General features: G+C 43.1%; 1 long non-coding RNA gene across 2 annotated transcripts; it reads left to right on the forward strand.

Annotated features, from left to right (window-relative positions):
* The first annotated feature begins 675 nt into the window (after positions 1–675).
* Positions 676–7,899, forward strand: LOC116685436 (uncharacterized). 2 transcript variants are annotated; one of them, XR_004330954.1, is made up of 5 exons: positions 676–805; positions 1,926–1,953; positions 4,293–4,355; positions 6,727–7,112; positions 7,390–7,899. It is a non-coding gene; the product is annotated as an uncharacterized LOC116685436 (long non-coding RNA). The 2 variants fall into 2 exon arrangements; XR_004330953.1 differs by lacking the exons at positions 676–805; positions 1,926–1,953 and adding an exon at positions 2,100–2,155 and having other exon boundaries at positions 4,252–4,355.
* Positions 7,900–9,141: the final 1,242 nt, after the last annotated feature.

Genomic DNA, 9,141 nt, shown 5'->3' on the forward strand with positions numbered 1-9,141 from the left:
ATTTAATTTTAAAATGTTAACTTTTGTTCTCTGTCCTTAAAGGACCTAATTTACTGAACAGACCAATCAGCTGACAGAGCTAAATAAAAATCAAAGTGATTGAGTGGGACATTTGACATTTGAGTTGTCCTCGTGTCCTTTGGAGGATGAACAGGAGACGTGACCGTCCTCATCCTGCCACCACCTGTTCCAGGTGTCACCCTCTGGGAGACCCTACAGGTCTATATCATGCAGACCCACCACATTAACAATTATTAATCTGTCATTAGTTATCTTTCTTAATCTTTTATTACTAATTTTCCTAAACAAATGTAGTTAGACACACCCAGTCACTCACTGTCACCTTCTACAATATCTGATCTTTGCTCTTTGACTGTTTTTATTCTAACTTATATGTCCTGTAAGGAGTATTTATTGTAATTATTGTATTTATTGTATTGTATGCAGCCAGTCACGCTCCTAATTCCACTGTATTGTAAAGTATAAAGACAATAAAGGCGTTCAAATCAAATCAATGTTTTTGTTATTCATCATTTGTTTTTAATGTTAACAGTTTTTGGTCTTTTTTATGCCAACATGACTTCTAACCTTTTATATTTTGAACTCTTTGTTTCTGCAGAACTTTATTGTCCTTAATCATTCTCTGCAACTTCAGTAGAGTTTTATAGTCTTTACAGGTGACAGGACTATAAGTTGCCGTCTGATTGGTTGCTCTGGTCATGGGATTTCAGAGAAATAACTCAGGTGGTTGGATGCAGATCAGACAGACGGAGAGAGGACGTGTGGAGGTGAAGAAGGACACTTCGTTACCATCCTGTGGATACGGCCAATCCCCCCAACTACTTTACCAACAAAGTGGAAAAATACTATACAATCATCACAGGAAAACAGTTCACTGAAGTTGATGTGAGTTATGTGGAGAGGTTGCTAGCCACCTGTAAAGACAAACCACCTGGTGTGGATTATATTGACACACAACTTCTGAAATTGGTAAAAATGTAACTGCCATTCCAGTTAGCCTTGTTTTGGACATGAGTTTTGAAAAAGAAATATTTCTGATAGCATGGGAAAATGCTGAAATCATTCCTTTACCAAAGAGTGCAGCTGTACCATTCAGTGGTCCAAATCAACCAATTAGCTGTCAGCTTTAATTAAAATCATGGAGAAAATTGCTTTTGAACAAATCCAATGTTATTTTTCTGTGATTGATTTATACCCAGATTATCAACATGCTTCTATAGTTGGACATGGTCCAGGCTCAGCCCTCTCTCACATGTCAGACGGCTGGCCCAGAGACATAGACAATGAGACAGTAGTAGGGGCGGGGCTGTTGGATTTCACTGCGGCTTTTGACATCATTGATCATAATTTGTTATTAAAACTAAAATGTTATGGTTTTGATTCCAATGCAATACTTTGGGTAGAAAGCTATTTATCTATTGTGGATGCTTTTCTTTCAGTGATGTATTGAATGTGGTTTTTAATGTATTAGTGATGCTTGGTAATGTAGAGCTGCACAAGCTTTAGGTGGACTCCAGGAAGAACAGCTGAGCCTGATGGAGATCTCAATAAATCAAAAAATCCAATATATGAACCATGTTGAGGCCCTGATGGAGGCGTTCTAGGCTAATGGAGGTGTCCAGGCTGATGGAGGTGTCTAGGTTGATGGAGGCGTTCTAGGCTGATGGAGGCCTTCTAGGCTCGTGTTTAGGGCCAGTTTGCCACCAGGAGGTCCAGTAACACTCAGGTTGCCTTGGTAGCTCACCTGGTGGAGCGTGCGCCCCTTATACCAAGGCTCAGCCTTTATATCTATAAAAGTTAATCAGTTACTTGGGTGAGACACTAATGCCGTCTGAGTGGTTGCTCTGGTGCTCATGTGATTTTAGAGAAATGACTCAGAGACGTGGTACTAATCGGACAGACAGAGAGAGGACATTTGGAGGTGAAGACGGGGTGTAATCAGAGCTGCTTTACCTGCATCAACAAATATAGTATTCACAGGTTGGACGCTGCTGCCGTCTGATTGGTTGCTCTGGTCATGTGATTTCAGAGAAATGACTCAGGTGGATGGACACAGATCAGACAGACCGAGAGAGGACGTGTGGTAACGAGGACTGAGCGTGCTCAGAGCTGCTGTACCTGCATCAACAAACAGGTAAGAAGCTCTCCACCTCTTCATGGAGATCTGACTGAAGACAGACTGGAAGACCCAAACTAGTCCTGACTCTCCAGATATCAGGACCACTATATTAGTTTAGGAGGATTATATATGAACATGTTACATATTTAAGACTTTACTGAGACTAGAAGACCCAAACTAGTCCTGACTCTCCAGATATCAGGACCACTATATTAGTTTAGGAGGATTATATATGAACATGTTACATATTTAAGACTTTACTGAGACTAGAAGATCCAAACTAGTCCTGACCCTCCAGATATCAGGACCACTATATTAGTTTAGGAGGATTATATATGAACATGTTACATATTTAAGACTTTACTGAGACTGGAAGACCCAAACTAGTCCTGACTCTCCAGATATCAGGACCACTATATTAGTTTAGGAGGATTATATATGAACATGTTACATATTTAAGACTTTACTGAGACTAGAAGACCCAAACTAGTCCTGACTCTCCAGATATCAGGACCACTATATTAGTTTAGGAGGATTATATATGAACATGTTACATATTTAAGACTTTACTGAGACTAGAAGACCCAAACTAGCTTTCCTCTCTCTGGATGAACCAGGATCAGGTCTGATCAGAGTTAATCAACATGAATTTACAGCTTAAAAAAAAGATTTACAGTCCAAGAGTCCAAAGTTAAATATTAAACCAACTGTCCACCAAATTGAATATTGGACATGGTCCAGGCTCAGCCCTCTCTCACATGTCAGACGGCTGGCCCAGAGACATAGACAATGAGACATTAGTAGGGGCGGGGCTGTTGGATTTCACTGCGGCTTTTGACATCATTGATCATAATTTGTTATTATAACTAAAATGTTATGGTTTTGATTCCAATGCAATACTTTGGGTAGAAAGCTATTTATCTATTTTGGATGTATTTATTTCAGTGATGTATTGAATGTGGTTTTTAATGTAATAGTGATGCTTGGTAATGTAGAGCTGCACAAGCTTTAGGTGGACTCCAGGAAGAGCAGCTGAGCCTGATGGAGATCTCAATAAATCAAAAAATCTATTATATGAACCATGTTGAGGCCCTGATGGAGGCATCTAGGCTGATGGAGGCGTTCTAGGCTGATGGAGGCGTCTAGGCTGATGGAGGCGTCTAGGCTGATGGAGGTGTCCTAGGCTGATGGAGGTGTCCTAGGTTGATGGAGGTGTCCTAGGCAGATGGAGGCGTTCTAGGCTGATGGAGGCGTCTAGGCTGATGGAGGCGTCTAGGCTGATGGAGGCGTCTAGGCTGATGGAGGTGTCCTAGGCTGATGGAGGTGTCCTAGGTTGATGGAGGTGTCCTAGGCAGATGGAGGCGTCTAGGCTGATGGAGGCGTTCTAGGCTGATGGAGGCATCCTAGGCAGATGGAGGCGTCTAGGCTGATGGAGGCGTCCTAGGCTGATGGAGGCGTCTAGGCTGATGGAGGTGTCCTAGGCTGATGGAGGTGTCCTAGGTTGATGGAGGTGTCCTAGGCTGATGGAGGCGTCCTAGGCTGATGGAGGCGTCCTAGGCTGATGGAGGCGTCCTAGGCTGATGGAGGTGTCTAGGCTGATGGAGGTGTTCTAGGCTGATGGAGGCGTCCTAGGCTGATGGAGGTGTTCTAGGCTGATGGAGGTGTTCTAGGTTGATGGAGGTGTTCTAGGTTGATGGAGGTGTTCTAGGCTGATGGAGGCATCTAGGCTGATGGAGGTGTCCTAGGCAGATGGAGGCCTCTAGGCTGATGGAGGTGTTCTAGGTTGATGGAGGCGTTCTAGGCTCGTGTTTAGGGCCAGTTTGCCACCAGGAGGCCCAGTAACACTCAGGGTGCCCTGGTAGCTCACCTGGTGGAGGGTGCGCCCCATGTACCAAGACTTAGTCCTAACCCCAGCGGCCGCAGGCACAATTCCAACCCGCCCTTTGCTGCACGTCGTGTCCCCTTTTAACCTTTTATGTCTGGACCTCCTGTTTCTGCAGCACCGTCATCAGACTGGTGATAACTTTTCTTTATATCTATAAAAGTTAATCAGTTACTTTGGGTGAGACACTGCTGCTGTCTGATTGGTTGCTCTGGTCATGTGATTTCAGAGAAATGACTCAGAGACGTGGTTCTGATCAGACAGACGGAGAGAGGACGTGTGGAGGTGAAGACTGAGCATGCTCAGAGCTGCTGTACCTGCATCAACAAACAGGTAAGAAGCTCTCCACCTCTTCATGGAGATCTGACTGAAGACAGACTAGAAGACCCAAACTAGTCCTGACTCTCCAGATACCAGGACCACTATATTAGTTTAGGAGGATTATATATGAACATGTTACATATTTAAGACTTTACTGAGACTAGAAGACCCAAACTAGTCCTGACTCTCCAGATATCAGGACCACTATATTAGTTTAGGAGGATTATATATGAATATGTTACATATTTAAGACTTTACTGAGACTAGAAGACCCAAACTAGTCCTGACTCTCCAGATATCAGGACCACTATATTAGTTTAGGAGGATTATATATGAACATGTTACATATTTAAGACTTTACTGAGACTAGAAGACCCAAACTAGTCCTGACTCTCCAGATACCAGGACCACTATATTAGTTTAGGAGGATTATATATGAACATGTTACATATTTAAGACTTTACTGAGACTAGAAGACCCAAACTAGTCCTGACTCTCCAGATATCAGGACCACTATATTAGTTTAGGAGGATTATATATGAATATGTTACATATTTAAGACTTTACTGAGACTAAAAGACCCAAACTAGTCCTGACTCTCCAGATATCAGGACCACTATATTAGTTTAGGAGGATTATATATGAACATGTTACATATTTAAGACTTTACTGAGACTAGAAGACCCAAACTAGTCCTGACTCTCCAGATATCAGGACCACTATATTAGTTTAGGAGGATTATATATGAACATGTTACATATTTAAGACTTTACTGAGACTGGAAGACCCAAACTAGTCCTGACCCTCCAGATATCAGGACCACTATATTAGTTTAGGAGGATTATATATGAACATGTTACATATTTAAGACTTTACTGAGACTAGAAGACCCAAACTAGTCCTGACTCTCCAGATATCAGGACCACTATATTAGATTAGGAGGATTATATATGAACATGTTACATATTTAAGACTTTACTGAGACTAGAAGACCCAAACTAGTCCTGACCCTCCAGATATCAGGACCATTATATTAGTTTAGGAGGATTATACATGAACATGTTACATATTTAAGACTTTACTTAGACTGGAAGACCCAAACTAGCTTTCTTCTCTCTGGATGAACCAGGATCAGGTCTGATCAGAGTTAATCAACAGGAAATTACAGCTTCAATAAAATATTCTCAGTCCAAGAGTCCAAAGTTAAATATTAAACCAACCGTCCACCATATTAAATATCATATTACATACAGAACTGTCATCAAAGACTGTTGATAACTTTATTGTTCTTCATCTCTATGAAAGTTAATCAGTTACTTTGGGTGAGCCGCTGCAGTTTGATTGGTTTCTCTGGTCATGTGATTTCAGAGAAACAACTCAGAGACTGAGTTGAGACTGAGAGAGGATCTGAATTAACCCCCATAGAGACATCTATAAGTCCAGACAGCAGGCCCTCAGATTGCACGTGCTGGACCCTATCAGAGTAATAGTTATTGAACCATGCAAGGCAGAATCTAAGGTAGTTGAGTCTGTTGATGAGAAAACAATGGTTAACGGAGTCTAAGGCCTTGGACTGAGACTCTGAGACGCTGTTTGTCAACGGCGGTGGTGATGCCATTTACGATCTTGAGGGTGGCCGTGGTTCAGCCATGACAGGCATGGAAGCGAGATGCGTAGAGGAAAAGACACTCTGGGATTCGATATGGTTGATAATCTTTTTATTGACCAAGCTTTCTTAGACTTTAGGGTGAGATAGATATGAGTCCATAGCAGTTTGGGTCCAGGGTGTCTCCCCTTTCAGAGAGGGATGACTGTGGCGGATTTCCAATCTCCCAGAATTTCTAAAGATGCGAGAGATAGGTTGAACAGGTTGGTAGTGGGAGAAGTGATAAGTTTATTTTAGGAAATTAGGATCCAGGTTGTCTAGCCCAGCTGATTTGAATGGATACAGGTTTTGCAACTCCTTCAGCAAGTCGGCTGTCAGGATTGGGGTGAAGGAGAAGCGTGGTGGGGTGTGTGGATGTGTAGTTGCAGGGGTTGTAGAGCAGTTTGTTGGGGGGATGGCCGCCAGATGGAAAGCATGACCGGCTCCAGTGAAAGGCTTATTGAAATTCTTTAACATAGACTTATCAGTAGTGATAGTGTTACCTAAGTACAGAGCCATGGTTCATGTTGCTGAAGTTAGTCTTTGTTTCTGCTCTAACTCAGTTTTCTTTTAATCTAAAAGGAAAGGTGAGATTTCAAATGTCACAAGTCTGAGTTGAGCTTGAGTTCCTTCCAGCTGCAGCAGCATGTACCTGACAGGAGTTGGGAGGGAACACCTGTGTGTTTATTCTGATGATGTATGTGTCTGCTGATGATGTTTGTCTCTTCCTGTCTCCAGAGTCTTTCTGATCTTATCAGCAGCATCAACAGTATGATTTAAAGTCAGCTTCTTCATCAATCTGAAGAGAAGATCTTAACACTTCAGGAGGAGGAAGAGTCCTGAAGATGGCTTCAAACCTGAGACGACTGAGCAGAGAACTCCCTCCTGATTTATCTGAATTACTGGACAAACTCAAAAAACATGCTGCTTCATTCTTTAGAGAGTTTGACAGCAGTGAACCAAAGATAAAAGAGATTGTTAAAAAGTTTGAGGGGATTGCTGATGAAGTCAGAAAGATGCAGAGGAGAACAGATGCAGTCAGAAGAGCAGGATCTGGTGTACTAGAAGTCTCAGCCCTGGGCTTACTTGCAAGCGGAGCAGCAGTAGCAGCAGCAGGAGCAGCAGTACCAGCAGCAGTGGCAGCAGGAGCAGCAGTAGCAGCAGCAGGAGCAGCAGGAGCAGCAGTACCAGCAGCAGTGGCAGCAGGAGCAGCAGTAGCAGCAGCAGGAGCAGCAGGAGCTGCAGGAGCAGCAGTACCAGCAGCAGTGGCAGCAGGAACAGCAGTAGCAGCAGCAGGAGCAGCAGCAAGAGCAGTAGTAGCAGCAGTAAGAGCAGCACCAGCAAGGGCAGCAGCAGCAGGGGCCGCAGTAGTAGCAGGAACAGCAGCAGCAGTCGCAATAGCAGCAGCAGCAGGAGCAGCAGGAGCAGCAGTAGTAGCAGCAGTAGGAACAATAGGAGCAGTAATAGCAGCAGGATCAGCCATTTTAGTTGCTGGTGCAAATGTAAGAAAAGGTATATCAGAGAGTGGAAGTGTAAATACAGTAAAAGGGCTGTTGAAAGACTTTATGATGATTGTTGAACCGCTGAAGAAGGACCTGGAAGAAATAAAGAGGACATGTGAGAAGTTGGAGCAAAGATCAGCTGCTAAACTTCAGGCTGAAAAGACTCTGACAGACATGTTGGGGTTCCAGATTCTTACAGTAGTGTCTATCCTTGGAAGCAGTGAGGGAGTATTGTCTGCTATGCGGAAAGTCTTCAGATTAACTGCAACCCCTGAAGAGGACAGAGAGCTACCCGACTCCATAAGCCAGTCAGCTGATCGCTGTCAGGAAGTCATCGATGACTTGGAGAAGATGAAGGAAGAACTCAAAGACTTCTCAGAACAGTGATCACACACGCTGCAGTGGGAAGGATAAATGAGCTGCGTAGTAACATTTAAGCTCCACTAGATGGCAGCAGCTGCATCTGATGCACCGGGTGGGAACCCCGCACATGTTTCACAATAAAAGCCTGGATAGAAAGCAAAGGATTCTGCCCGGAGGGCTTTTAATTTGAAACAGGAAGTGTTGAGTTTGTACTTGTCTGTAGGAGAGTCTCTGGCTGTGTCTCAAATCGCGCACTTCTGTACTAAATACTAACTATTTGAGTACATAGTGCGTTCACATTGTCGAAGTGCGTCAAATGCAGTGCACTTAAAGTACCCGGATGGTGCACTCAAAACGTACAGACAGTTGAGTGCGGACCGATGGACACTTTCCACACTCAACGGTCGCCATCTTGGCTACGTAGCGGAAGGGGCGGAGCTAACAACAGTTGAAAAACTAGATAGCGGCCGAAGACGCGATAGCGAGACCGACGGAGCAATACAAAGTTGAACGTGAGTCTTTTTGCTATACATATAAGCCCCTTGTAAATGTATATTTGGTTAATTTTACAGTCGATAATAATTTTTGTACCACGAATTAACGTTTATTAGTACCATAATTTGACGTGCTAGCAAGCCAACCTTAGCTAGCTAACAGCTGCACTTTAACCATATTGGCAAATAAGTTATAAGCTAACGTTACATGTGTTGTAGTATATTGTTATTTGTGTTAAACTTTCGTCCCATTGTAGACGATTTTAGTGTTAGATGTATGATCTTAACAAGTTGTACATAATCTGATGTGAGCGTTAGCTCAGCAAAATAGCGATCAGCTGATTGTCAGCCGGGAACTTTAACAGTAGCGTAACGCTCATGTTAAAACGTATCTGCTGTTACTGCCTCCACCTGATGTAGATCCTGTATATATTGCCTCCCCCTGATGATTATCCTGTATAACCCGTCTCTTCAGGGACAAACGAGGAATAGAGGGCCGTCATTTAGGGGCGACGATGGCCATCAGACCGTAGATCCCCTGGAGAGTCTGAAGTCCCCCCTCAGGTCCCTGTCCCCATCAGACTAGCTACGGCCTGGGGCGAGCCTGCAGAACTACAAGCAAATTTTTAAATAAAATTATATTAAAAGTATAACTTTGTTATCTTTTGTATTACACGTTGCATGACTGTAGTAAACATATAAATAATATAAAGGAATGGGTCTATTTAAATGTCAATTCTGTTACCTCTGCTTTCACTATTGTATTGTCACTGTATGAAGACCATTTAGAACAA

This window comes from Etheostoma spectabile, unplaced genomic scaffold, assembly GCF_008692095.1.
Source record: "Etheostoma spectabile isolate EspeVRDwgs_2016 unplaced genomic scaffold, UIUC_Espe_1.0 scaffold00569830, whole genome shotgun sequence".
Taxonomy (NCBI): Eukaryota; Metazoa; Chordata; class Actinopteri; order Perciformes; family Percidae; genus Etheostoma; species Etheostoma spectabile.